General features: G+C 48.5%; 1 pseudogene; it reads left to right on the top strand.

The window, feature by feature from the left end:
- Nucleotides 1-6,746: 6,746 nt before the first annotated feature.
- LOC130020415 (TAR DNA-binding protein 43-like) lies at nt 6,747-8,014 on the top strand (annotated as a pseudogene).
- The last annotated feature ends 307 nt before the right edge of the window (nt 8,015-8,321 follow it).

Here is an 8,321-nt window from a genome sequence, read left to right as displayed (position 1 = left end):
AGACAATGGTCGAGGGAAGATGTAATGGTGGTGGGTTGGTGTTGGAATATTGAATGCCTCTGCGAAACCATCATGAACAAATCCATAAACCACAGCAAAAAGGTAAAATGAATTAATTAAATGGCAAAAATAATATTTTGAATTAAGAAAAAAAAAGACCTTCTTGGACAATGACCAGAAGGGACAGAGAAACAGGAAGTTGTTCTAAGATAGTTAAATAAAAGTTCATGGCTGGAGCGATAGTACCACGGGCAAGGCATTTGCCTTTCACCAGGCCGACCTGGGTTTGATCCTGGGCATCCCATATGGTCCCCACCTCAGGAGTAATCCCTGAGAGTAAAGCCGGGACTAAACCCTAAGCACTGCCAACAAAACAAAACCTTAAATTAGAAGATCACCTGAGGATTATTCATAAGCAATACAAAATAAATTATTTAGTCCTGGTTTAGGGGCAGGGTTTGGGGGTCTGTGTGGAAACATTCAAAATATGGTGGAGGGTAGGTGTAATGGTGGTGGGATTGGTGTTGGAATATTATATGTATCAAATTATTGTGAACAACTTTACAAAAGTAAAATTAAATTTAAAAAATAGATACATAAAATAAAACATTGTTAAGAAAAAAGAAAGATCAGCTGAGAACCCTCAGTAATAAACTGGGGGATCTGAAATAAAAATTCAAAGTGCCTATGGTTCATTTTTGGTTTTATTTTCAATTTTCAAAGCTCACTAGTAAGGAATAATTTCCTAAATTAACTTAGGATCATTCGTTTTCTCATCCTAAAAAAAGTTGGATAATTTAAAAGCCAACTTTCCAATTGCCTACATCTTCCAGGTTGTTTACAGTTCAGTCACAAAAGTAATCAGATTCCTTTGCCTTTCATTCTGTTTGGACATTCCTTCCAATGCCTCGAGTTTTGTCGGGGGGGTGGGGGGGGTTGTTGTTGGTAGTGATGGTGGTGTTTTGTTGAGGGGGCCACATCTGGCATTGCTCAGAGTTTGCTCCTGACTCTGCACCCAGGGATCAGTGGCTTTACTCAGGGAAACTTATGGTGTGCCAAGAATCAAACCCAGATCCTCTGGGTGCATGGTAAAAGCTCTCGCTCCAGCCCAGTCCTGCAAGTTTTATAGAGATCATGCTCTCCACAAATTTAAGGCAGAGGAAGATTTGTGGAGATGTGGGCACAATATATGCCACTTTCCTTTGGAACAAGCAATACCTGAGAACATAACCAAGAGCCATGGGATGCAGCTGGAATTGAGAGTCTGAAGTGGCTGACTCAAGTGCTTAAGAATCTTTACCTTTTGGGGATACCGGAAACATTAGTGGTGGAGAATGGGCACAGGTGGAAGGATGGGTACTCGATCATTGTATGACTGAAACGTAAGCACAAAGTTTGTAAGTCTGTAACTGCATCTCACGGTGATTCATTAAAAAAATTTAAATAAGAAAAAAAAGAAGAATCTTCACCTTTTGGGCCGGAGTGAAACCAGGAGGGCGTTTACCTTGCACGCGGCCTTTACCTTGCAGGCAGACAAACCAGGTTGGATTTCCGGCATCCCATATAGTCCCCTGAGCACTGCCAGGAGTGATTTCTAAGTGCAGAGCCAGGAGTAACCTCCTGAGCATCACCACGTATGACCCCCCAAAAATCTTTACCTTTCGTTTTTTGGCTTCGGAACCACACCCAGTAGTGCTCAAGGCTTACTCCTGGCTCTATTCTGAGATCACTCTTGGTGGTGCTCAGGTGACCACATGGGGTCTAAGCCACATTGGCTGTGTGCAAGGCAAGCACCCTACTTGCTGTCCTTTCGCTCCAGCCCCTATCATTTTTCTGAAGACAAAAGTGGTAAGATGAGCATCTGCTGAAGAGACACTTGGGTCACATAAATAACCTTATAATTAATCTAATAATCTAACCAATAGCATTTTCCCATCTCTCTTCTACTAACATGTCGGTTTTCCTTTGGGGAGTTAGGCCCTCAATTGACGTGGCTAAATAAAGGCTCTGTGTAAACCAAACTACCTCAGTGCTTTCATGGGCACACAGGAAAACTGTCCTGTCCAAGACACTCGCATGAGGTGGGTCATGAGAAATGTTCTGGCCAGTGAAACGCAAGCAGAAATGCTGCAAATGACCTGAAAACCATCCCTCCCACCCTCCAGTCTTCTATCAGTGCTGACATAAGAGAGGTGACTTATCATGATCTCAGAGAAGGAAGCAAAACAGGGTCATGGAGTTACCACGTAGAAAAAAAACACATTACAGAGACTCCTCACTGTGAGTAGCCTGGATCTGAGCAAATTCCATGCTGGAATTTGCATGAATGGAAAGTGAAGTGTTGCTGTATTAGCCAAGTCCCTGGTTCCCAAAAGTTTACGGCCTACTCTGGGAGATAAGATATAAACCGTTAAAGGAAAAACAACATTAAAATAACTACTTCTGTAGTATTCTGAGCATCTGTCATGTAATAATATATAATCCTGACTATAAACAAGCCAGGTAGGAAATATTTATTATCCCCAGTGTGGGAAAAAGAAACTGGGGCACTGCTTGCTTTAGTCACTTGCTCAAGAGCACATAGCTAGAGATCGGCAGATCTGGGAATTGAGCCCAGATTAGTCAGACGCCAGAGTCTACATTCTTAAATATTCTCTGCTGTATAATACAAGGCAGTTGATATTTTTTCAATGCCTATTTGTTCAATAAAAACAATAGCAACAACAACAACAAAAAACTGACAAACACTAGTGGGGTGTATGAAAACGTGTCTATTTTTCTTTCTTTTTGGGTCATACCCAGAGATACACAGGGCTTACTCCTGGCTCTGCACTCAGGAATTACTCCTGGCGATGCTTGGGGGACCACATGGGATAGTGGAAATCAAACCAGGGTCAGCCGCATACAAGGCAAATGCCCAACCCGCTGTGTTATCACTCCAGCCCCAACTTGCTGTGTTATCACTCCAGCCCCAACAAGTCTATTCTTAAAACTAATCACACATGATGTAAACTTGAGACATATCTGCAGAGAAATCGTTTGCAGTGCACTATGTTACTCAACATAAGAAGCCAAGGAAGAGAAAGCAAACTGGACAGTGAATGTCATCCATACTAGCCTGAGAACTTGGGCCACTTTCATTCTTAACCAGTTTAAGTTTCCTAACAATCACAGGAAGTATATTCTCTAATCGTCTCTCCATCACAGAGGAGAGGGTAGCACAGCGTGGGAAAGACTTGCTTCTGCAGCCAGTAAGAAGCTAAACCAAGATCCACATCCACACTGCCTGGTTTCCAAGCCCATACTCTCCCTGCTAATCTGTCATGCCTTGTAACTCAGCATAAAGAGCCCAGCATCTGTCTCTGGGATTTCAAATGCTGCCATTTCTGGCCATACGACTCCTGTCTTATTTCTCTTAGCCTTAATTTCCTTATCCCCAAAGTGGTGCTTGTTATTTATATTATCATTTTAATTATCACAAGAGAATGAGACAAACAAAAAAAAGTGAAGAAAGATGTGATCCATGCAAGCACACAGAGACAGAAAATCCAAAGATGTAGGTCAGACACAAGAAATGACTCAATTCATCTGGTCAGGTAAATGTAGTCATGGCTGGACCAAAAAAAAAAAAAGAGTTTGTTCATTATTGTTTCAGGAATATTTCCATTGGTGAGCATTTTCGTGGCCTATTTAGGTAATCCTTGCCCATGATATCTCTAGGATCCTTCTTTTCCAACTTCAGTTTGCTAGCTTCATTCTCTTTCGTTCCTATATTTCATCTAGAAAATCCCATTGGATAATGCTTTTTATATTTTTGGCAAAGGACCTTTATATTCTTCAAAGACGAGCTCCTAAAAGGCAGCTCATATAGAGAAGGGACCACCAAGTAAAGGATGCTTGAAGGACCCGCTCGGGATGGGAAATGTGTGCTGAAAGTAGACTATAGACCGAACATGATGACCACTTAATACGTGCATTGCAAACTACAACACCCCAAAGGGGGGGGGGGGGAGAGAGAGAGAGAGAGAGAGAGAGAGAGAGAGAGAGAGAGAAAGGGGATCCACCTGCCACAGAGGCCGTGGCAGCGAAAAGGGTGGGAGGGGGATTGGGGGTTGGGGGGAGACCAGGGGGGTTGGTGGGAAGGATACTGGGAACATTGGTGGTGGAGAATGGGCACTTGGTGGAGGGATGGGTACTCGATCTTTGTATGACTGACACATAAGCACAAAGGTTTGTAATTCTAAGTGTATCTCATGGTGATTCATTAAAAAATAAAACTTAATCAATTAAAATTAATTATTTTTTTTAAAAAAGGGAGCTCCTATATAAAATGGATGGTGAGGGGGGCTGGGAGGGGCACGGGGGGGGCGAACTCAACCTTTCTTGCTGACTAGGATCACTCCATAGCATAATTCCAAGTTACCAAAAGATCCTCTTCATACTGAGGATGAAAATGGTATGAAATGAAGAAAGTGAAGGAGACAGCATGTTTGGAAAACAATAGACACCATTCTCAGCAGGGATGTCATAAAGAATTTCATGGAGCACTCATGAAATTCTTTCACTTGGACACTTGACATCCCGCTATTCAAACATTAAGACCTGAAAAATATACTGTTCTTGAAATGAGCACAGGAGACCCAGGAAGAAGAAGCCATTCATTATTATTATTATTATTATTATTATTATTATTATTAGTGAATCACCATGAGATACTGTTACGTACTTATAAACGTTCATTTTTGCATTTCAGCCATACAATGATCGGTTAACCATCCCTCCACCAGTGCCCATTCTCCACCACCAATGATCCCAGTTCCCCTCCCACCTTCCTACCCCCTCCCCCTCTCCACCCTGCCTCTGTGACAGGGCTTTCCCTTTTGTTCTCTCTCTCCTTTTGGGTATTGTGATTTGCAACCGAGGTATTGAGTGGCCATCATTTCTGTTTAGTGTGCTCATATGCTAGCTTACCTCAGCATTGGATCATACCTGACAGAAGTGCTGGATTTGTTGTCATTACTAATTGCATGATGGAACTGAAATGTTTTCCCACATATTCTGCTTTCTAAAGTAAGCAGCTGCTTTGGGTTGATTGAAGAAAATCAGTCCAAACAGTAAAGTAAATCAGGGTAAATGGCTATAAAAAAATGACAGAAAGGAAACTTAACAAGTCACACTCATCTCTTTTCTCTACGGCATCAAAGTCAATTTCTTTCTTATCAATCTCTTCCAAATGCAGTCAGCAAAACATACAGTTCTAATTCTTTTTTTTTGGGGGGGGGGTATTTTTAACTCCTCAGTGAATGTTTTTCTTTTCTAAATTCTAAGCCTAGTTCTTGCCAATTGCTTTCCTTTTCAATTTTTTTTAATTGAGGTGGGATGCCACACCCAGCTCTGTTCAGGGGTTACTCCTAGCTCTGGGCTCAGGGATCACTCCTAACAGGGCTCAGGGAACTATATAGGGTGCTAGAGATTGAACCTGAGTTGACCGTGTGCAAGTAGGGTGCCTTACCTGCTGTCTATCTCTCTGGTCCCACCAATTCCTTTCTAATGTATTCAAAAGCACATAGATGTCTAGTCCCACAACAAGATGACATTTCAATTAAATCCAATTTAAAAATTATGAAAAATAGAAGACATCGTTGAACCCAAAGAGCTCGATTTAAGAATGTGTAAAATACTTGAATAGTCACGTCACGAAGAATATAGAAATACGACACCCGGGGGGAACGGGCGGGGAGAAGGCCGGGGCGGGGTCTGGAGGAGCCTGGGCTCCCCAACGGGCCCATCCGCCCCCGACCCGAGGCGGATGGGCAGGCCCGCGAAGGGTCTTTAAACCTCCGCGCTGGAACGCGCTAGGTACCTGGGACAGGGTGGGGGCGCGGCCGTGACCGAGACGGCCGCGACGCGCCCCCGGCGGGGTAGGCGAGGGAAGACGCCGGACGTGCCTGGGCCGCAGAGGCAACGGCGGAGGGAGGCGTCAGGCGACGGACGCGAAAGGACGGACGGCGCGGTTCGGGACGGAGAGGGAGGTGGAAAAGCCGCAGGCTGCAGCGGGGAGAGAGCGGTCGGAAGATCACGACGGGCCCGCGGGGAGCCGGCCGGCGCCGGGCCGGGGCCGGGGGACCGCCCCCGGGAGGAGGGGGAGCGGCGGCCGGCGGCACACGGAACGCCACGCCGACCCTTCGCACCCGCTCACCCTCCCCCGGGAGGGCCCGAGGCCCGACCCAGGCTGCGCCGCCGCCATGACCCCGGCGGGATGAACCCCACGTCGAGGACGATCCCCGACAGACAGCAGCACCCCCGCGCGCGGGCGCGCGGCCTCCGCCTCCCACCCGGCCGCGGACGACAGACACCGCCGACCAACCAGGGCACTTCTCTGGCGACCTTCCTTCCGGCTCGCCTCGGCGACCCCCTGAGCACCCCCCCCCTTCGCGAGCGGCGGGGCTCCGGGAGGAGGGAGCCCTTCACGAGCGGCGGGGCTCCGGGAGGAGGGAGGGAGGGAGGGCGGGCGAGCGGGACCGGGGACGGACCCCGACCCGCCGCCGCTGCTCCTCCTCCTCCTCCTGGGGGTGGGGGGCCGCGCCCCACGGGGAAGAGAGCCAGAGCGAGCCCTGGACATGAATAATAAATACATCAAAGTGTTCAAGGTTAATGCGAGCAGAGAGCGAGCAGTCGTGGGCGCTGTCATTGGGCGCGCCGCCTCGTGGGTTCCGAGCGACCTAGCGGACGCCGAGCGGGCGAAGATGTCCGAGTATATCCGGGTCACGGAGGAGGACGAGAACGACGAGCCCGTCGAGATCCCGTCCAAGGACGATGGCATCGTGCTGCTGTCCACGGTCACGGCGCAGTTCCCGGGCGCCTGCGGCCTGCGCTACCGGAACCCCGTGTCGCAGTGCATGCCTGCCGTACGCGCGCCTGGTGGAGGGCATCCTGCACGCGCCCGACGCGGGCTGGGGCAACCTGGTCTACGTGGTCAACTACCCCAAAGATAACAATAGGAACATGGAGGAGGCTGATGCTTCATCGGCGGTGAAGGTGAAAAGGGCCGTGCAGAAGACGTCCGACCCCATCGTGCTCGGCCTGCCCTGGAAGACCACCGAGCAGGACCTCAAGGAGTATTTCAGCACCTTCGGGGAGGTCCTCATGGTCCAGGTAAAAAAAAAGATATCAAGACTGATCACCAAAAGAGGGTTTGGCTTTGTGCGGTTCACGGAGTATGAGACCCAAGTGAAGGTGATGTCCCAGCGACACATGATTGATGGACGGTGGTGTGACTGCAAACTTCCAAATTCTAAGCAAAGCCCGGATGAGCCTCTGAGGAGCAGGAAGGTGTCTGTGGGCCGCTGCACCCAGGACCTCACTGCCGACGAGCTGCGGCAGTTCTTCTGCCAGTATGGGGAGGTGGTCGATGTGTTCATCCCCAAGCCCTTGGGGGGGGGGGGGCGTTTGCCTTCTTCACATTTGCAGATGATCAGGTGGCCCAGTCCCTGTGTGGCGAGGACCTGATCATCAAAGGCATCATCAGCGTGCATATCTGCAACGCGGAGCCCAAGCACAATAGCAATAGGCAGTTAGAGAGAAGTGGAAGATTTGGTGGTAATCCGGGTGGCTTTGGGAACCAGGGCGGGTTCAGGAACAGCCGGGGCGGCGGGGCGGGGCTGGGCCACAACCAGAGCAGCAACATGGGGGGCGGGATGAACTTCAGCGCCTTCAGCGTCCACCCGGCCATGAGGGCCACGACCCAGGCCACCCTGCAGAGCAGCTGGGGCATGATGGGGATGCTGGCCAGTCAGCAGAACCAGTCGGGCCCATCAGGGAACAATCAGAGTCAGGCCAACATGCAGAGAGAGCCCAACCAGGCCTTTGGCTCTGGGAACAACCAGTACAGCGGCTCCAACTCGGGCGCCGCCATCGGGTGGGGGTCGGCCTCCAACGCGGGCTCGGGCAGCGGCTTCAATGCATGGACTTCAGCTCCAGCATGGACTCGAAGTCGTCGGGCTGGGGCATGTAGGCTGGGCTGGTCAGTTAGACGCTAAAGACTGGAGGGAAGTCAAATTTTTCTAAACTCACGGTAAGTATATTGTAAGATACATATGCACTAAGAATTTTCAAAATTGGTTTGTTTGGTGTGGAGTATATTTAGCAGTAATTTTGACATTTTTCATTTAGAAAAAGAGGAAAAGCTAAAGGAATTTTCTAAGTTTTGTTACATAACGGGTTGAACTCTTGAGTGTTTGAAAGTGAACTGCTGTTTGCCTGACGGGTAAACCAACACCACAATTGCTATCAAGAAGCTTCTCCTGTAATATTTTATCCCT

The sequence above is a fragment of the Sorex fumeus genome, unplaced genomic scaffold (assembly GCF_029834395.1).
Source record: "Sorex fumeus unplaced genomic scaffold, SorFum_2.1 ptg000012l, whole genome shotgun sequence".
Taxonomy (NCBI): Eukaryota; Metazoa; Chordata; class Mammalia; order Eulipotyphla; family Soricidae; genus Sorex; species Sorex fumeus.
The sequence above is the reverse complement of the archived record's forward strand: the minus strand, read 5'-3'. Positions and strand labels throughout refer to the sequence as shown.